The 20,829-nt window shown below is 52.9% G+C and overlaps 1 protein-coding gene and 1 long non-coding RNA gene across 7 annotated transcripts in view; one reads left to right on the plus strand and one right to left on the minus strand.

Annotated features, from left to right (window-relative positions):
- The window catches only part of Nacc2 (NACC family member 2), a 66,440-nt gene extending 59,290 nt beyond the window's left edge, over positions 1–7,150 (minus strand). For 3 of the 4 annotated variants that reach the window (XM_087651281.1, XM_087651282.1, XM_087651283.1), the window contains exon 1: positions 6,599–7,150. The gene's annotated coding sequence lies outside the window, so the exon portion shown is untranslated. 4 annotated transcript variants of the gene reach the window in all.
- Positions 7,068–20,517, plus strand: LOC103691752 (uncharacterized). 3 transcript variants are annotated; one of them, XR_015684196.1, is made up of 5 exons: positions 7,068–7,264; positions 8,306–8,441; positions 16,359–16,697; positions 16,851–16,998; positions 17,747–20,517. It is a non-coding gene; the product is annotated as an uncharacterized LOC103691752 (long non-coding RNA). The 3 variants fall into 3 exon arrangements; XR_015684198.1 differs by lacking the exon at positions 8,306–8,441 and adding an exon at positions 16,168–16,252; XR_015684197.1 differs by lacking the exon at positions 8,306–8,441.
- The last annotated feature ends 312 nt before the right edge of the window (positions 20,518–20,829 follow it).

Raw genomic sequence — 20,829 nt, forward strand, 5'->3', positions numbered from 1 at the left:
ATTCACAAACAGGGCATTGGTGGGTTAAGAAGCTGAGGTGAACTCCTCCAGAGTTAAAGGGAAGAGGCAGAGATAAGGAGAGAGCAGGGAGAATGGTACAGGTAAGGTCAAGTGTGCATAGCACCCAAAGTCCTCCAGAGGCCATCCTAAGTGGGCAGAGTAGCAGCACACAGGAGAGGGACTGGCTAAGTCAGGAAGAAGGTAGCTTGGTGTGATACAAGGTGGCCTTCCCAGAGCTCACCATGGATCAGCCCTGGCCAGAGACCCTGTTGACTAAAGTCGGGTGCTGGATGCAGTTCAGAGGTCATGATCCACTTCCCTCATTCCACACACAGAGAACCTAGGCCCTGGATCAGGACCCAACTGCAGTAAGGGTTGGGGCCCACGCTCCAAGAGGACCCTGGGTATGAAAACCGGGCATTATGGGTAGAACCACTTGGAATAAGCATCAATATGATCCTTGAGGATGCCTCTATCTATTCCTGGCCTTTGCAAGCGCCCCTGCCTGCTCTGAGGAGAGCATACCTCTCTACCAGATGCCAGAGGTCACACACCCCCGCCCCCAGCTCTGGGAACACTCAGGCAGGTACCTACTTCCCACGCAGACCTTGGCACTGCATCCGGAGTTAGGGATACAGCAAGATTCAGTGACACCCAGTGGGTATCTTTAAGGAAGCGACTACTGGGCTTTCACTAGCAGCAGGTACACACTGTTTCTAGAACCCCAAAACAGGCCTTTCCGCTGTTTAAAGTCAGGGGCATTGCTCTGTGGAGCTCTGTTACAGTGGAACAAAAATGTTCTCCTAGCCAGACTGTGCCACGCCCATTAGGATGAACTGGGAAGGTAGATACTTGAGAACACTTCCTTCCTATGATGGTGTAGCTCAGAGTAACCCCTTTCCCAGGTGCTGCCCTATACTCTAGAAGCAGCCCAAACCCAGCAGTCCTACAACCAGTGGGACAACTGCCTCCCCTGGTTCTGTCCATTCCTCAGGGGCTGTTGACTCATAGGAGCTTGAGTGCTGTGTCAAGGCCCAGCCACAATCATCATCACAGTACTGTCACCCCAGATAAATGCTACCCCCACATCACAGCAAGCCTGCCAAAGGCTTCTAGTTTCCTATCACTGTAGCAAAGTGGAGTCAAGGATGTGGGTGGGGCCCCCACAGACCTAAGGCTCAGGGCCACTGCTAGGACATGAGGACCTTGAGGGCAGAGGCTGGTGTGTGCGAGGGGAGAAGAAAAGAAGAAAAAGCCTCAGCCCCAAGGACAAGGGCCCAAGCTCTAGGGAAGCCAGACCAGCCCTGCCTGCCAGGATTCCCAAGTCACAGGCAATTTGCATAATATTCTTTGCAAGTTAATATCAGACTGATAATGATCTCCCTCACAGCAGAGCGGCTGGGGCTCTGTTACAACACTAAGTAATCATATTTTAAATTATGTTTCCCTTTATAGAAAGGTGTTGCAGAAACATAGACATGAAATCTGTCTGTTGCAGCCCACTGCCAACCACCTGACCAGCTCCAGCACTGCCAGGTGCCCACAGAGCTGTCCCAGGAAAGCCAGTCCCAGGGACAGAGAGGAGCTGCTGGCCATGGGCCACACGAGCACGAAACTGCATATGTGCATACATATGCGTACCTATGCACACAAATCCCACCTGCCTGCCCGGAAGTCACACAGTCCTGCCCTGAACTCTCAACTGTCCTGGGAAGACTTGGGGAATCCCCCTTTATAGCCTAAAGCCCTAGCCAGAAACACCAGTGTGCCCTTAAATAGTCACAGGTAAAGGAGAGCGATGGGGGGTGGGGGGGGTCTCCTATCACACACACTCCAGCATCTTGGCTCTTCCCTGAGGAATGAGTATACCCAATACCCCAACCTGGCCCACATGCTCATCCCTCTAGCCTCTCCATCTTGCAAAGCCACACCCCAAATACACATCTTAAGGCCAAGGAGGGAGATGGGCTCTGAGCCTGCCCAGTGAGGGAGCGAGCTTTCCCATTTTCTCCTCTCTTCATTTCAGGACCAGGACCGGCCATTCAACCTCTATTTTCTTAAAAGCTTCCCCCCCCTTCCCCTTTTTTTATTTAAGAAAAAAAAATCCAATTATAGCACAAATCTCTCAGCAGGGGTCAGTGTGGAATAAGAATAGCCAAAGTTAATGGACATGACACAGGCAAGATAAATGCCTGAAGGGTTTCGAAAGTTGCATGATGCAGATTTCATTAACATTTTAATTGTAATGTATCTTTTTAATCTTCTCTCACCCTAATGGCTTTATATCTTAAAAAGAAAGAAAGAAAAAAACTGCTGACAACAACAAAAAGTATCAATATACAAAATTTAACAAAGGCGCTTAGCAGCACAATAGTAACTAGATTGAATGACCAAAAACTGTGTTAACATTGTGACTTTTAAAAGTAGAGTCAAGTGTAGCAAAGAGTGAATGGGCAGAGAAGAGGCAGGCTAAGGAAGAAGCCCCAGGCTCCGGTAGGGACGGGATGACCCACACACAGGTAGCAGCCCACATCCCCAACAACCCCACCATCCAAATCCCCCAACTAGCAACATAGGAACCGGAAGAGAAAGACTCAGGAACCACGAGGATGGGCAAGCACGCCCCTCTCTTCCAAATAGGGTTGTGAGTGAGAACAGACACCCAGTGGTCCCATAAAAGGGGCTTCAGCATCTCATGGTGGAAAGATGGCCTCACCATCAGGTACCAGACCCTCCTATTCATCCCACCAGGGGCTGCAAACCACTCTTGACTATGGACATAGTATTACCTCTGACTCTTAAAAATGGAAGTTTTCAAAGTGTTCTTGGATCTGTCTACAGAGGAATCGGGACATTTTATTTTCAATCAACAAACACTTCTTGGGGGCTGGCTTTGCTGGACCCAGTGTACTTTACTGTAGATCCTCCTGCCTTTCAGAAGGCAATCCCTCCCCACTGGAATGCCAGGGGGCAATGGCTACCCCAGGATCAGACAGCTCACAGGCCTGACTCCCTGCTCACCCCCAGTGACTATATATGGGCACTTTTAGGCCCCAAGTTGTTCCCGCCCCACCCCACCCCTGCCTGCTTCCCAGACACCAGCAAGGGGCGGGCCTGGAGCTGGAGGCCCATCTGTGGCTGGATGCCCTCCTGGATGCCAGGCCTGGTGCAGGGAGGAGGGGCATGATTCCTAAGAGCCCCAGCCAGCCCTTCCCTGGGGACCTGGAAACAACTCTAGAGAAAAAGCCTCCTTCTCCCTGAGACTGAACCAGCCTCCCCTTAAAGGGCCAGCAACATTCTCACCAAGGGTCTCATCACCCCAAGGGCATTAGGCCAGGCAGAGCCAGCTTGGAGACCTAGGGTGGATCCCAGGGAGGGTGGGTCACACAGCCTTGAGAGAGAGCAAAATCTCTAGTAATCTGGCCTCAAATTCCTAATCCGGCAGCTTCCCAGAACCCAGGCCTGGCATTGCAGACTCCAGGGCAGGCAGAGCCTGGGTCAGAGTCCGTTCTCTGTCTGCTCATTCTCTGCTCGGCTCAGACTCCTCTCTGGGCAAGAGACAATGTGAGCTCCAAATTGAGGACACAGAGACTCCTCTATGTTCACAGGCTTGTAGTCTGGGAGAACCAGACACAGAGGGCTCTGCTTCTAAAACCCAAACTTCTAATGTCAACGACAGGCCCGGCCACCTGCAGCAGAGAGAGCAGCCTGGCTCTAGGAACTCTAGGCTCAGGAGGCCAACGGGAGGCAGCCTAGGAAAAGTGAAAATCTGCTCAAGCAGCAACACAGCTTGCCAGGATCCTTGCATTGGAGAGCAGGCCAGAGCGGCCACCTCAGCCAGATCACATGCTGCTTTCACAGTAGTAGGGGCCCAGCTAGGGGTGGGGGTGGGGATGGTGTAAGGCTGAAAGAAAGAAAAAAACAGAAGGAGGCAACGGTGGGCAAGGCTCTGAGCAGGGCTACTCACATCTGAGAAACTTGGTAGAGACTGCTAGGTGCTAACTAAGCTTCCCCAACCACTTCATGATAACTCAGGGCCAGGCTGCTCACACTGCCTGAGCAGAGAGAGCGGTAGCACCCCTTCATCACCTGAAGCACAGCAGGCTTTAACACTTCCCACCGGCCAGTGCAGGAAGCTACACCTGCCAGGAACAGCGAAAGCCCAGTGTCCCAGGGGCTGGCGGTAACTGCCCCTTGCATTGAAAACGTATCTCTTGCATTACCACATGGCTCTGCTCCCTTCTCCAAAGGGCCAGGCCTGGAGAATGTGTAAGGACACATACTTGTAATCCCGGGTCTTAGAAGGCTGCAGGATCAAGGGTTCAAGGTCATCCTCGGTTTACATATTAGGTTCAAGGCCAGCCTGAACTATGGAAGATTCTGACTCAAAAAAAAAAAAAAAAAGAAAGAAAGAAAGAAAGAAAGGAAAAAGCAAAGCAAAAACAGGTCTCAAAGTCCACGCAGGTTTCCTCAGATCAGGGTGACCCCTAGAACATCACCACGCATCCAACTCCATTCCCATTAGCCACAACTCTTCAGAGCTGGAAGGCAGCCTATGTCAGCCTGAGAACTCAGGTCCAGCAGGAGGTCAGCATGGACCAGACACACATAAGCAGCTATCAAGGCAAGGGTGGGGACCTGCAGAGACAGCAGCACATACTGGGCCAGGGATGTGCGCATAAGTCCCTTTCTCTGACCCTTACACTGAGGGTGTGTGGCTTTGTGGCAGAGGAAGGGAAGGGACTGAGGTCTGACAGTGGTTCATGGTCACTGGACCAACAATCAGCACACACACCCTCAGCAGGCAGGGAGGCCTGGTGGTTCACCTCACCCCTACACCCAAGGAGACTTCGATCCACTGTAAGCTCTCCAGAGAACTCCCTGGAAGTCACCAGGTGGGAGGAAGATAGGAGATGGGGTGACTTCATGGGCTATGGCATGCAGAGAATACGTCTGGGGCATCAAGTACAGAAAACATGGACAGCCAGGGTTGGCAGGCACTGGGTGCCACACACCTTCTAGGATCAAGGATGTCAAAGGCATGGATCTAAGAGGGACTCACATTCTGTTAAGGCAACCACAGCCTCAGTTTCTGCCCCATCAGTGCTGGACCCCATGCCAAGACCTGCCTAGATCACACTGGCCACCATGTAAATCAGGCATAAAGGACCTCTATGGCAAACAGGACTCTGCGGCACCCCAGCTCTCCACCTCAAACCACTATTCTGATAGGACAGTGCAGAACTAGTCTGAAGAAAGAGGTTTGGGAAGGTTGTCCAATTCACACGCAAGCCCACTCCTAGGAAGCACACTCTGGGCACCCACACATAATGCCGTCAGTCCACAGAGCAGACCGATGGTGGAGGGTGAGCAGCTCAGAAGCAGCCTGGCGCTCAACTCTTGCAGCACAAGCGTTTCTCTCTGATAGTGTTTCCCAGCATTCTAAATGGCTTCCAGCTCCCGGAATCACCCAGCACCATCCTGCCGTGGGCATGACTGCTGAGGAAAGATCCGGGCCACTGTGAAGTGACAGGAGATACCTTGTTCTACTGTGCTAATTCCAGCCAGCTGGCCCAAAGAACAGTGGCCAACCGCCCTGGGTCTCACCCAATGAGGAAGTGTCACAGAGCATCCTTGAGGGAAGGAAGGGTAAAGGACCCTGGTGGAAGAGTGGCTGGCTCCACGGGCCTGGAGAAAATAGTTGGAGGGTGAGACAGGAATGTTGGCTGTCCACCCCGTAGCTGAACGCGCTTTGTCCCCTCAACTGTGCAATGAAAAGTCACAGCTAACCCTCCCAGGACATCGTCTTTAAAGACCACAGTGTGCAGGGCACCATGGAACATCCTGCTCTCACCCTTCATCAAGACAGAAACAAAAGGGAGTAGCAGTCAAGAATTTCTAGACTAGGACAGAAAAGGAAACCAGAGGCAGAAGAGCAGGACCAGAGGGCTGCACCAGGGAGGACCAGAACATGAACGCGCACACACGAATATGCACATGAATTGCTTAGAAGGAAGGGCTTTACTGGACCAAGAACCCAGCCAGGCCAGCCAGGATCATGGCCCAGCCCCCTCCACCTTAGACGGACTCAGCCGCAACACTCCTCAGAGCTACACCTGAAAGCTAATATAGGGCCCAACAAACACCTCCATCCAGAATCTCCAAGGAGAGGGAGTAGGGCACAGTGGGTGTGCCGGTGAGGTCAGCTCCCGGGAGCAAAATGGGGGGGGGGCACAAACCCTAGGGTTCAAGAAGCACCAGGAGGAGATCAGCAATAAGCAGCGCGGAACAGATCTGCCCATGAAATGCAGGGCTGAGGCGACCCCAAAGGCTCCTGTAACATATGCACAAGAGAAGCGGGAACCGAGTCCCAGCCTCGAGCGAAAAAACCGTGAAGACTGCCAATCTCACCTCCCTCAGCCCACACACCCTTGAGTTTTCTTGGAGAAGAGTCCGGAGACATGAACAACTTTGAGATATAGAAAAAGGGACAAGCCAAGAGCCCCCTCCCACTGCAGCGAAACCCAGTGTCTCTCAAAGTTGGAGTTGGCACCGGAGAAAGGGAGGCAGTGACGACCACTGGCACCAAACGGCCCACCTAGCTAGGGAAGACGGTCGCGGGCCGAATCTGATGCGCAGACGCGCTGCCTCTGACCTGGCCGGCCAGGAGGGGTGTGTCCCCTGCGCCCTGGCCAGAGGCCAGTGTCATCGGGGCTTCCCCTCCTGTGCGGGACGAACCGGGGTCTCCCGTGGCCAGACGACCCCAACGGGAAAGGAAGGCGCTAGCGCGCCCGGAGTGCCAGCTTTCGCCGAGCTCGGGCCCGGCTTTGGGCCGGGACACCTCGGCGAGCCGGCCTCTCCGCCCTGGGGCCAGCGCGCAGCTTCAGCGCGGCCCGCGCCCCACTCGGCCGCACCCCGGGCGCGCGGCGGGCACTGCGGCAGGCGGCGGGTGCGCAAGTTGGGCGGCCGCGCCGCGGAGTTTGCGGGAAGTGCGGGCGGGACGACTGGCCCGCGGCGGAAACGGCGCGACGCGCGCCAAGTTGGCCGTACCTGCGGGCACCCGGCCCAGTCCGGCCTGGGCAGCTGCGGCGCCGCCCGCGGCAGGAAGTGCTCCGGCGTCCCCGAGCTCCGGCGCCCGCGGACTTTCTCCGACCTCGCCCAGCACCGGCGGCCGCACCGCGGCGGGGGCGGGGCGCGGGGGAGGCGCCCGCGGGCTGTTTAAAGGGACAGAGCGCCGACCGCGCGCGCGCGCACTCGTCGCCAGGTGGGCGCGGGAGTGGGAATCCAAGAAGGGTCGGGTGGGAGATCTGGAGAGTTGCTGCGCCGTGCCTTCAGGTCGCTTAGCGTCCGAGACTGCACCGGGCACCGAAGGGGATGGGATCAGTGGCCGAACAGGAATAGGACCTGGGGCACCGAGCCTCAACCTTTTAATTTCCCGTGGCCGCATTTGCACCCACCGGCCTTGGATGGGAAATTGCGTGACTGAGCAGCCTTGGAATAAGTACCACCGGGCCCTGGTGCCTGCTGCCCACCGACTTACAGCCATGTAGAGGAGGCTCTGGCAGTACTTCAGGCCCAGTGGGATTCAGGCTTCAGGCGTGTCAGTGTCTCCAGACATGGTCAACTGTGCTCTCTGTTTGCTCGAGGCCACGTTCTCATGGACAGAGATCTGGTTTTAAGTCAAGTGCTTAGAAATAAAACCGGCCACGCACCTCAACCTCAAAGTAACCAGGAGCCCCCTTGATTGCCCTCCCAGCCTGAGTCCTTGTGAGTGCTCAGGCACTAGCACCTTGCAAGGGTCGCAGCCATTTTGACCTTATGCTCACACAAGGGTGCTTGCAGAAAGAATGGCAGCAGGAAAGAGGTCATGAGCAAGGTCACTAGGGAGGAAGGGCATTAAGTGAATAAAAGTTGGCCCATCCCTCCCAAGACCTTAACTGCTGGCTAAGGTCATTATTAGGCATTTGCTTGGCAGAGCATCTCAGACCCTGGCTTCAATCTTTGTCCATGCTTTGTGGTCATAACTGACTCGTAGCCTAAACTTGGCTTCAGCTCTGCTTCTAGAAAACACTTCCTACACCCCAAACCCTACCCTGACCACACAGACACACACACACACTCACAAAGACACACACACACACACACACACACACACACACACACACACAGTAGCTCAGCCCACCAGGAAAAAGTATATGGAACCTTATAACTTTCCCCAGAACCCCACTTAAATCTAAATTTGGTCCCAGGTCCAAACCCCGACCCCCACACTGTCAGCCTATTGATGGCTGTCTGCTATATTCAGGGAAACTGAGGAAAAGGAGCAAGAGTCTACATGCTGGAGACCCTCTACCACACGTGGCTGAGCTAGAAGTAACTTGGCTAAGCAAGCCGGCAGGAAGCACCAGCGATGATGCTTTCCTGCTACCTACTCCACACAGGTGAGTGGGAGCAAGGCTTTACCAAGCCTGAGCCAGGCTGGAGACGGTAACCACAGAGGATTCCTTCAGGCTCCTAACTTTAAATACCAGCTCCAGTGCCTTTATTCCCAGCACTTGGGAGGCAGAGGTAGGAGGAGTTCGAGACCAACCTGGTCTACACGGTGAGCTCCAGGAAACCAGAGGCTGTCCGTGAGACACAGCGACCAGGGCTAAGCCACTATGTACAGAAGGGACCCATAGACGGAGATGGTGCCAGGAACCTCTCCCATACCGTCTACTGAGCCATTTAGTACCTTTCAGTGCACAACTGGTTCTTCCTTTACCTCTGTAAAAGTTAATGTTAATGAAATATGTAGCAAGAACTTCCTCTTATGCTGAATGGGAGCACTGCTCCCTGCCCAAAAAACTATTTTTTGGCTTGTTTGTTTGTTTTTTCAAGACAGAGTTTCTCTGTGTAACCCTGGCTGTCCTGGAACTCACTCCATAGACCAGGCTGGCCTCGAACTTTCAGAACTGCCTGCCTCTGCCTCCAGAGTGCTGAGATGAAAGGTGTGCGCTATCACCACCTGGCTCGAACCCAGGGCCTTGCGCCTGCTAGGCAAGCGCTCTACTGCTGAGCTAAATCCCCCAACCCCTCATAAACACTTTCTTTAATGAGTGTGAGATTTCAAACTTGGGACAAACAGCTGAGGGGCCTATTTAGTAGGTGAACCTGGCTGTCAGCTTCTTCCAGCGCCCACAGTCCTGGTTACAGGGCCCTCCTAGTTGGCATGCCCTGCCCTATACCCTGAACTGTCCCACCCAGGGCACTGGGTTGCTTTTCCTTTTATAATCCGACCATTTTGGTTATCTGATCTTTGTAACTTTGGGCCTCCTGGCTGCTGCACCTGGTTCCCTTCACCCCTCTTCCCCCCTTTTTCTTTCCCCTCTTCCCCTCCCCACATGGCCCGGCTCAGTCTAGTCATGTCTACTCTGCACTCTTCTAGAAGTCCCTGCCTCTGACTACACTCTCCCACAGATCTACAATAAACCTTTTCTCCTACCATACCTAGGACCAGTCCCCTTCTTTCTTTTTCTTTCCTTTTCTTTTTTTCATTCAATGATATATTAAGAAAATACCAGATGTCTCTGTGGATAAAGCCCTTGCTGTGCAAACTCGAGGACCAAGGTTCAGATTGCCTAGACTCACATAAGGGCCAATCGGACATGACTGGTGACTGTGGGTTTAGGTCAAAAGCCTACCTCAGTAAATAAAGGGGAGAGGAGCATCATCCTTTGCTTCCACATGTATGTGCAGATGCGTGCCCACACATGCCCACAAACAACTGTACCTGTGCAGAAGAAGGCAACAGGTAGCAGTTATTTCTCACGCGCACGCAAGCATTTGCTTGTCTCCTTGTATGTTTTCTTTTGCGAGCATGGAATAGTTACAAATTCTGGCCTGTGCCTGGGCTCATACTGAGAACATTGCCTAACACAGTATTGACGACAAACCTGAGGTCAGCCCTCCTAATTCCTGTTTTATACATGAGAAGAATTCGGTTGAGGAGGAAGACGTGGGAAGCTCAGGCTCACCTATTTGATGTTCTGTAGTAGAGAGTCTGCAGACTGAGGGCCTGTGCAGTGCATTCCCTGCACTTGGTCAGTGTGCAATAAGACTAGCATGTGGCCGCAGGACATAGCTTGGTGGCAGAGTGCTTGTCTGTCCTGCATGAGGCTTTGCTGACCATCAGCCTTGCTAACAACAAAGACTGTGAAGGGCAGGCTCACCTCCATCTCAGCCCTCAGGGTCTTCCCCCTTTCATCTGGAAAACACCAGACTGGGGGTAGCCATAAAAGCGGGGCCCTAAGCACCCACGTGCTAGAAACTTTACCACACAAAACTCTTGTTTTCTTGGGAATTCTGAAAGCTTAGGAGCTTTTGCCCTGAGGACTGAAGTCCCCAGAGGCCTCTGAGGCCACACTCCAAGGTGTGGGTCTGAATGCCTAGGACGAGGATGAGACCTGCTTCCTTCAATTCAAGGCCTGTGCTTCTTCTACCCATGATGTTACTCAATAAATACCCACAAACCACCTTCAGCACTATAACAAGTGATGGCTTCATTGGCTGGACTTCCTGTCACCCTTCTTACACCCCAGATGCAAGCTGCCTCCCCCACCCCAGTTCTAGGACTCTCCTGCCCCAGTGCCTTTGTCCCTGCTGTCATGAGAATTAGCTATGCCTAGCTACCCATTTCCAAATACGACAAAGAGACGAGTAGTGGGCCTGGTTGCCAGCATGCCTAGGTCTTCAGCTCGTGGAATTAGGAGAATCAGAACGCCAAGGTCCTCTTCAGCTACATAGCAAATTCAAGGCAAGTCTGGGCCATTGTGGCACATGCCTTTAGTCCTAGCACTTGTGGGGCAGAGACAAGTGAGTTCAAGGTCAGTCTAGTTTACATAGTGAGTTCAGATCAGCCAGGGCAAATATAGTAAGCTCCTGTCTCCAAACATGCACACAAGCATGCACACAAGTGTGCAGAATACAAGAAAAACAAAGGAATCTTATCCAATATGTCTACATTAGGAAGAGGGGCAAGCAAAGGGGCCAGTGAGTCCAAAGAATGTCTACAGGGTTCTGACAGGTTCAGGATTAAACAGAGGGGAAAAAAAAAAAAAGAGTTCAGCATCCCTGACCAACTTGTGGTCCTGCTCACCACTGGCCCATCATGGTTTCTGCTCTGGTCTGTCCTGTAGGTCGGACTGATAAGCTATTACACTGTTAACATGTCCAATGCCTTTTGAACCTAGGGTTTTACACAGGCTATGCAAAAACTCTTCCACTGACCTAGGGCTCTGTTCCCAGCCCTAATATGTTCGTTTTGAGGGTTTGTATCTTTACCTAGGAGGAAAGTCTATCCCGTGGGCCTTGGGAAGCCAAGAGGGATCTACAGGGCAAGATTAAGGATGACAATTTATATCTGTCGCCTTCAGCCAAAGAAAGGAGACAGTTGAAGGCAGATACGCCTTCGTCCTGCTTTCGGTTACTTTGTGGGCCCAAGTGAGGTTTTTAGCACAAATTCACCTCCTCCTCATCTTGTTTTAAATCGTCTCGAGTAACACAGTATGGCCTTGAACCCACCGTGTAGTTTAAGATGCCCTTGAACTTCTGGCCCTGCTCCCTCTCTTCACGTGTCACAGGTCAGGTGTGTATTACCGTACCGGGGTTATTTTGGTGCTGGAGGTCAAACCCAGTCTTTGTACTTTGTACATGCCAGACAAGCATTCTATTGACTGAGTCACATCCTTAGCTCCCCGAATGTCTTATAAATGCCCATTTCCCCTCTGCATGAAAGAGTCCCATGGGCTACCTGGCACTCCTGTCCATGCTTGACCTACATATACAGGTACAGGCCCTGTTTCTCCACACTGTCTGGGCTCTGGCTGTAGCAACCCACAGATGTCTGCAGCCCGAGAGCCTGAGGCTGTCTGTCTCCCTGTCCTGGGAACTGCCCGGGGACGTGATGGGAGGTTCACAGGCTGGTAAGGGACAGATACCTTCACCATCACCTGAGTGCTGGCATCTCTAACTGGACTAGGTACCCAGGATGCCTAGTGACTAAGACCAGACCCTTCCACAGGCCTTTGCCTGAAGTGCTAGACTCAGAAGACTGTGTCCTCCCCATAGGAAAGCTGTGCTCCCCAATAGAAACCCAGCAAAGTAAACCTCCCAGGAATGCAAATGGGCAAAGGCTGTTCCAAGCAAGACTAGTCTAGAACACAGTCAGGGTTTCATTCCACCACCGAGCAGGGGCTACAAACTGAACTCTTGCCAGAACACAGTCCTGTTGGTCAGCTTTGGACAGCAGACCATAATTATCTTTTTTTTTCTTTTTTCTTTTTTTTTTTTTTTTTTGGTTCTTTTTTTCGGAGCTGGGGACCGAACCCAGGGCCTTGCGCTTCCTAGGTAAGCGCTCTACCACTGAGCTAAATCCCCAGCCCCTGACCATAATTATCTTAACTCCAGACACAGAGGCTGGATATCTAGCTTACCTGGCACAGTACCAGACTTGAGCCACCAAGGCTGAAGGAAGTTGGGGTGTATGAGCGGCGTCCCCCATGCAGCGCATCCCACACAGGTTCTTCCCTTGTATCCCACCCCTAGCCTTGAATCTAGTCTCTTAGTATTACCCATCCTGTGAATGGGTATGGACCACCCATTCCCTGTTTGGGGCCACAGGCCATGTCAATAGTCCCTGCACAGGGTCTACCTCATACCAGGAGTCACCCTGAGCTTCAGGGACCTGTACCCTTTCTAGTTCTTTCTGAGCTCTGGCTGGCCCAACTCAGCTGTCCTGGCTCCAACACCTCTCCAAGAGGTTGATTCAATCCGGCTTCTCTCTCAGCCTAAGTTGCTCTGCTTGGCCTCAAACTAACTCTGGCCTCAAACTAACTCTGGCAGCCTCTCTCTCTCTCTCTCTCTCTCTCTCTCTCTCTCTCTCTCTCTCAAGATTTATGTATATGAGTAAACCGTTGCTGTCTTCAGACACACCAGAAGAGGGTACCAGATCTCATTACAGATGGTCGTGAGCCGCCCGTGTGGTTGCTGGGAATTGAACTCAGGACCTCTGGAAGCGCAGTCCGTGCTCCTAACCGCTGAGCCGTCTCTCCAGCCCCTGGCAATCTGTTCTAATCTTCTGGCTTCATCTCAGTCTCTGGCTCATTCTCTCTTCAACCTGTAAAACTCCCCCAGTACAACCGCCTCCTTTCTTCTCTCTGCACTACTCCTCGAGTGACTTCCTCTTCCCCTCTCTTCTTGTGAGAGTTGGACATATCCTATTCTGTCAAATCTTCCTCTGATTTGTCACTTTATCTGCCACACAATTAGACATCACTTTCAAATATGGGTACTTCTTTCTACAAATTAACTTTGTCTTCATTGCTTGGGGTTAAATGTGTGTAGTAAGGCCAGATGTATCTGTGCATTGCAACCAGAGATTGAGGTGCAAAGGGCTGGGCCACAGCACGACTAGAAATTGTTTTTTCTTTTTAATAATAAAAAAAAAACAATCTCAAGGTTCACAGTATGATCAGATATCTTGCAACAAGCTTCTTATGGTCTTCTGTCTCAGCAGGGAAGGTAGACCCCGTGAATAGACTGTATCAGCAAGTTTTGGGTACTGGGTACAGGTTAGCACAGTGTTTTCCCAACATGCACATACCCCTGTATTCTGTCTTCAGCACTGCATCAACTAGGTGTGGTACGCACCCTTAATACCATCATTTGAGAGATGGAGATAGGAGGACCGGGAGTTCAAGGTCATCTTCCGTGTCATAGTAAGTTCAAGGCCTGAGACGGGCTGCTAGTCCTGGAAACCTCCAGCCTCCACACAGTCTTATCTAGGCCTAGACTGATCTCAGCCTCTGAGACTGACTGCTGAGTAAGTAAGGAGGACAAAGCGAGGTTCCACATCACCCTCAATGCGGCAGCTGATGTGGAAAATATGAAACAATCGGGGCTGATGAGGATATGGGGAATTTAGCATCCTGTGCATGGCTGGAGAAATGCGGCCAGGCGGGGGCCTGGAGAAGTCACACGGCAGGGCTGGAGAGATGGCTCAGCGGTTAAGAACACGCTATGCTTGCAGAGGACTTGGTTCAGTTCCCAGCACCCACGTGGTAACTCACAGCCAGCCTTAACTCTGGTGCCAGTTCTGGTGCTCTCTTCCTGCCTCTGAGGGCACTGTGTTATGTACACACTTATACACATAAGATAAAAACAACACACCATTTTAAAAAGGAAAATAAAAAAATCCCTGGCAGACCCCCCACCCCCATCCCACTCAGCACACCTCCTCTGAGTGAGTACCCCAAAACAGGTGAAAGCAGAGGTGTGTGGTGGGTAGCAGTGGTTGAAGCTTATCTAGCACGTATATGGCTCTGGGGTCTATATCCAGCATCACCGATACAAATAATTAGATAAAATAATTTTAAATAAATTCAATCAATCGATCAATAATCAATGCAAGCCGGTATGAGCGAGATTAGCTGCACACTGGTGTGTATGATGGCATTCCAGTCAACGGTGGAGGCAACGGCAATGAAGGACCCATCCACACTGCAGCAGCCCCGGCCTCTGCAGGGAAGAAGTTTGACACCACAGGGATGGCTCTGAGAATGGTGGCCCACTCTCAAAAGGAACCTCTGCTCCAGCGAGCTCTCTGGAATCCTCGGGTCCTGGAGACAAAAGGCAGAAGGTGGCCTTGGGGGAGGGTTTAAGTAGAGATAGTTTCTACCGGGATGGGCTCTGGTGACAGTTGCCCATTTTGTACTCTGAAACCTTTGAGATGGTGCGGTCTATGATGAATCCTTAAAGTGCCCTGAAGGTACCAGGAGGGAAGGACTGAACCACTTCTGGCCCCCACTGCTGAGGTGGCCCTGGAGAGAACACTGAGAGCCACCCTGTGTTGTGGCCTGTCCCAACAAGCCAAACTGTTCCTACATTGTATGAGCAAGAACCCTAGAGCTGCTCATGGCAACTGTCCCCTGTCCCCAAGGCAGAGGTTTCTCTTGTACTTCTATTTATTTCACTTTAATTGGTTTTTTTTTTCTTTAGACAACGTCTCTGTATGTAGCCCTGGCTATTTTGGAACTTGCTATGTAGTTCAGGCTGCCACAGACTCACAGAGATCCACCTACCTCTGCCTCCAGAATACGGGATTAAAGGTGTGAGCCACCATACCCAGCCTGGTGTCTCTTGACTATAGGTTGAAGGATGGATGGGTCATGCACATCCAGGTTTCCTGGGCAGTACACACTCTTTTCCCCCCTGTTTCACTTCTCAGACCAGAGCAGAGTCTCCCTCAATTCCTGCCTCATTGGCTTAGGTTTGTAAATTTGCTTCAGAAAACCAGAAATGCCAGAGTCTCTGAGACAGTAATGCTAGAGTTGGCTGGCCAACCCTGCCTGTTGTTTCATCTCATGGATTTGGTGCCGTTCCATGGACCCCTCAGCCCTACTGGGGGATGAGCCAGGGTGGGCATGATGGGCCTGGCCCCCCAGTGTTTGCAAGCTTGGCAGCCAAGAGGCCCCTGGCTGCCTGTGATCTGGCTGCATGGTTGAGCAGGTGAAGAGCGGAATATGCCCACTGCTCACTTTCCTGCTTGTAGAACAGCCCCACTCACTTCACTGGTGAAATTCTGAGAGCAGAGTCAGGTTCAGCTAGCCTCAGCTTCTCCATCTCTGTTTTCTGCAATAAAACTATAGAGGATGATCCTTTGCTTAGCAGTTGGATGCCGCTGGAGGCTGAAATAAAAATGTCCACCTAGACTGGTCTCCTAAGAAGGCCTCACGTGGGCAGCCTCTGTGTTCCTGTGGCCACCACTGGACTCAAGTTGAATTCACAAGCCTGAGTCGTAGCATCAGCCAGCCACTGGAGTTGAATTGCACCTCTGTGTTGGTCCAGGTCCAAGCATTGAGGGTTGTGGTGAAAGCTAGCAAGATTCATTAGTCTCTGACAGGCTGATGTGGGGACTGGGCCTGAATGCTGGAGTCTTGCTCTGAGGTGATTTGAATAAGAGTGGCCCCGATAGGTTCATATATTTGAATGCTTAGTCAGCAGGGAGTGGCACTGCTTAGAAGGATTAGGAGGTGTGGCCTTGTTGGAGGAATGTGTCACTGGGGGTTGACTTTGAGGTATCAGAAGCTCAAGCCAGGACCAGTGGCTGTCTCTTCCTGCTGCCTGCAGGTCGGATGCAGAGGCCATGTCTCCAGCAGCCTATCAGTCTGCCATGCTCCCTGCCGTGATGACAATGACATAAACTTCTAAAGCCGTAAGCGGTTCTCAATGAAATCCTTTCTGTTTATAAGAGTTGCTGTGCCCTTGGTGTCTCTTCACAGCACTAGAACACTGCCTAAGGAGCCTTCTGTTCACCACAGGTGCACCTCTCCGCACCCCTGGGCCCTTCGTGCAGATGCTCACTGATTCCCTGTCAAACAAAGAACAGGACCCACATCCCTGTCCAGACCCTGAAAGGGTGTGACCAGGAGACACCGGTGGGCTCTTCATTCATCACCACCACCACCATCACCATCACCATCACCGCCGCCGCCGCCGCCACCGCCACCACCACCACCACCACCACCACCACCACCACCACCACCACCACCACCACCACCATCACCATCATCGTCAGAGTGTGGATCTCTCTTTAGGACAGGGACATATGTGGGCTCCTAGCCAAGAGCACTTGGATTCCTTCTGCAGGAGAAAACTGGGTGAGTATTTTGGTTTCTTGTTGCTGCAGAGCCCGTGACTCCCTCTGCTCAGGAATTAGGGCAGGACGGTTTTGGTTTCTGAATGCCTCCCCTCCATTTAAATTGGATGCTCTAATCTCCTTCCTCTTTTGTCCTAAATTTCCCTTGGTGCAGCTGCTTCACAGCTGTTGCCTCCTGCTCTGGAGAAGGCTGAGGGTCGAGCTGGCTGCAGGGATTCATCTCCCAGGAGGGACAAGAGCCCCAGCTATATCCCACCCCGTGAGGATGGCAACGGGGTCAACTGTGCCCTTTGCTGGCCATCGTACGTAAGAGCTGGGCATGTTGTTTACAGAAAGAGGTCCAGGCTAGGCCAGCAGCTAGGCTGTACTGAGTCATTCAGAAAGTGGACACTGATGGCCGCCATGTGCCAGGCCTGGGCATGTGAGAAACAGCAGTCCATTCATTTGCTTGTTCATTCACTCTCTTAACAATTGGCCACTGAGTTCAAGGCCAGTGTTCAGAGGTCAGGTCTGACTCCTCCGTTGGCAGAAGATTCTCCCAACGCTGTTTCCCTTCACCACAGGAGAGATGCATCCTGAGGCCTTGGTCCTGCCTCCTGCTCCTTACCCTTATTCCACGGCTCCTGGAGGACGTGGCGGCTAAGTGTGGTATAGCACGAGAACACCTGTCTGCCATCTTGTCTCCGGCAGGACTGTCCAGGACAGAGACAGCCATCTGGGCTTCTAGCCACGGAAACATCTAGAAGGACCTGCACACTCACGGCTCACACTGACACACCTCTGCACTAACAAACACTAACAGATACATGCCTGGCTGCTGGGAGGCATGGGGGTGGGCTAGAAGTGTCAGCCTAGGCTGCAGCTGCTGTGGCCGGGGCTACCAGAGAGAATGGCGTCCAGGGACGGACGCCCTGTGTATTACAGAGCCAGGAAAACAGACAGGCTTATCACAGCACAATTCAAAAAACACACAAATAATTCATCTTGCTATGATGTCATAGTGCTGTAAATAATGAATTTTCACTAATGCCGGACTTCCTCACCCCACAGGCAGGCAGTGGGGGCAGAGCAAAGCCTGGAACAGCGGGGACTGGAAGAAACAAACTTGGAACTTCCACACTGGTGTCATTTAAGTAACAACCACGTTGCTCAGGAGCTCCGAGGCCTCTCTTATCTCCCTGGGGTCCATCCTTGGCTGTACCCAAGTGTATGAGCACAGCAAGCTCACCACTCACTCACCACAGCACCCACCTGAAGCCTAGCAGACTGCTTCAGCCTGGTCCCCACAGGGCAGGATGCATAACCACGCCCCTGATGGCATCCCTCCAAACAGCACCAGCTACCTGGCAGGTCCCACCTCTTGGTGCCACTACCAGAGCCTGGACTTGATTGATCTCCGTATGAATATTCATGCAGCATCCAGCAGTCTGTCATCAATATTCCAGGAAAGGGAAAACTCCTCATGTAAGGAGTTGGGGGAGGTCAACCTGTAGCTTGTGACTACTGCATCTACCTATGGGCTTCCAAGCTTGACAAGATGTCCACTCTGTCCCCACTCCCACCCCCATCCCATTCTCTGACAGATGACCCCTCAACGTTCCTGCCTACCTTACAGGCCATGCCCTCCTCACCAATCCTGTTCTCTCCTTCAGCTTTGGGCCTGCCTCACCCCACCCTGCCCGAAATATTTACCTACAGCCACGGTCCCATCGTAACAAGATACCAAGGGCTGTGTACCAACTCAGCAAGCTTGTTTACAGGCCCCACATTCTCAAGTAACTCACACAGCCTGCCCCTGGTCAGTGGTTTCCACAGACTCCCCTGTCCTGCCCAGGGTCCACAGTTAGATACACCCCAAGCCTGGAGTAACATCAACTCTAAGCCAGACCTCCAAGGAAGAGGGTATCTGCTTCATTCCCTGCTGTCCCTGTTGCTGTAGGAGCCCCCCAGGCCCCAGGCTCCAGGCTCCAGAGGTCGTGGGCTGGCTCAGGGTGGGATGCAGCTTAGTTATAACCCGTCCTGGGAGATGGTCACAGCTGGCCCCACCAGAGAGAGATGAGAACTCTGCCTCAGACCTTGGCTTCTGGAAGAATGGTTGTATCTGGGGGAGTCAGCTGTTTTGGGATGAGATTTCCTAGGGCTGACACAGTACCAGAGTCCTCAAAACACAGCTCAGCAGCACCACACTCGGTGCTTCCCCACTGAGTCCACCGGCACCCTCCTATGGCTGCTCTTCCGCAGGAGACTACCCAAGCAGTGCAGGGGTGGGGATGGGGTGGAGTAGCGGGCCTGGCAGGGAAGGGTCACCTGGCAGCCTGTGCCCTTCAGTCTGCCACCCCACCCCCAGGCGCAGTGCGGGCCACACAACTCTGCCTGAGGCCCCATGTGACACAGCTGCCAACAGGCCTGGGCAAGCAGCCTGGCGGGGTGGGGGAGGGGCACTGGGCTCCAGATCGCTGAATCAGCTGCTCTGGACCGTCCCTCCCTGGGCTAGGCTGCTGCCTGGGGGGCAGCTCCCTCTTTTGGGAACTGTTGGGGAGGCAAGCCTGAATGCTGGGATTTCCGGAAAATCTCCCTTGCTTGCTTCAGCCTGGGACTGCTGCTTCCTGGGAGCCAGTGTCTCTAGGGGAGGGAAGGCTTCCTAAGAGGGCCAGGCAGAAGGGGACCCTTCTTTCTAAACAAGACCAAAGACGGAGAAGAGAAAGGCACCCTGCTGCTGTGAATCTAGCACTCCCCCCCCCCCCCGAAAACGCTGAATCAGCATGTGAAGGCGCCGGCTCCCTCCCCTCCCCCTCACACGCTGGCAGGGACTGGGCCTTCCCAAGGTCAGGGGACATCAATAACCGCAGCTGAGTCTGTGGCTGCACAGGTCTGTGCTCTGGGTTGCCCCTGCCATCCTCGGGAGTAGGGACCATCTGGCTCTCTTCCTCACACTACCCTGGGAAGGTCACAGGTACTATGTTTGTTTGGGTCTTCACCAGGGACTGCAGAAGCTGCTACTTGGTACAGGGGCAGCAAATGGGTGTTCAGAGCCATGAGTTCATCCCAAGCCTGGGGCCCTGCAGCACCTGCCCTTTCCCCCAGGGTTGTAGGTAGCAGTGACCCGGTCCCTGTACCTCACATGGGCCAGGGAGAACCTGAGTCATGGCCAGACAGCACTGCTTCAGACTTTCCGTCTGTGCTGCCCACACCTGGCGGCCTGCTCACCTCCACTCCTTCCTTCCTGGTCCTAGCTCCTAACCATCTTGCCTAGGGAGTAGTGCCAAGTCTTCATGGGCACAGTCCCCTCTCTTCAGATGCCCCTTTCTTGTGGTGATGGTGAGGTGTAGGCCCTTCCTCCAGGAAGACCCAGAACCCAGCTCTGGTCTCTCAAGTTAACATCTAGCCCCTGACACTGCACCCTAAGCACTCTACTGGGTCCCCTGAGCCAGCTCTGCAAACCTCAGAACAGTGCCAGCCGGCGGCCAGATTCCTGGTCCTCCTTCCTGCCTCCCTCCCACCCGCTGGGTCACAGGCAGCCCCCTGACTACTCTTCTTCGAAGTCAGTTCACAAGGCTAGCCTGAAAGCTGTCTGTTGCCTTTTCTACCTCATGAACGTCAGGGGCCTAGGGCTCAGCAGCTGACCAGATGGGTGGCTTTATCACTGTGGATCCTGTTTCGTATCCAGCCACCGAGGCCTTCTGTCCACAGGTACATCCTGTCTGTGCCAGGTCTGGTCCCCTGCCCTGCCCTTCAGCAGTGAGCTCAGTCCCATTTTTATACTCCTATGTGCTGCCTTAATAAACAAACAAAAATGCTTGAAACAAGGCATTTTAGCAGAATGCCCCTGCCTGGGGAGTAGTTCTAAAGCGTTTCTCTACCCTGTGGAGATGCAGTTACTACTGGTGTTTCTTGAGCTATTCGAATGAATGGCTTCAAAATGGTGCTTTATCCAGGACCTGGCTTACATGTCTGCCACCAAGGGCAATCACCAGACTTCCTCAGACAGGTGATAGCCCCAGGTACAACTGTACAACTCAAAATGTTACCTAGAGCCACAAGGTCCACACACTCAAAAATGGCGCCAATGTCTAGGTAATGTGGCCCACAAACCCAGGCCTGCTGATCAGAGAAGCCAGGAATTGCTTCATAAC

The sequence above is a fragment of the Rattus norvegicus genome, chromosome 3 (assembly GCF_021556685.1).
Source record: "Rattus norvegicus strain SHRSP/BbbUtx chromosome 3, alternate assembly SHRSP_T2T, whole genome shotgun sequence".
In the NCBI taxonomy this organism is placed as follows: Eukaryota; Metazoa; Chordata; class Mammalia; order Rodentia; family Muridae; genus Rattus; species Rattus norvegicus.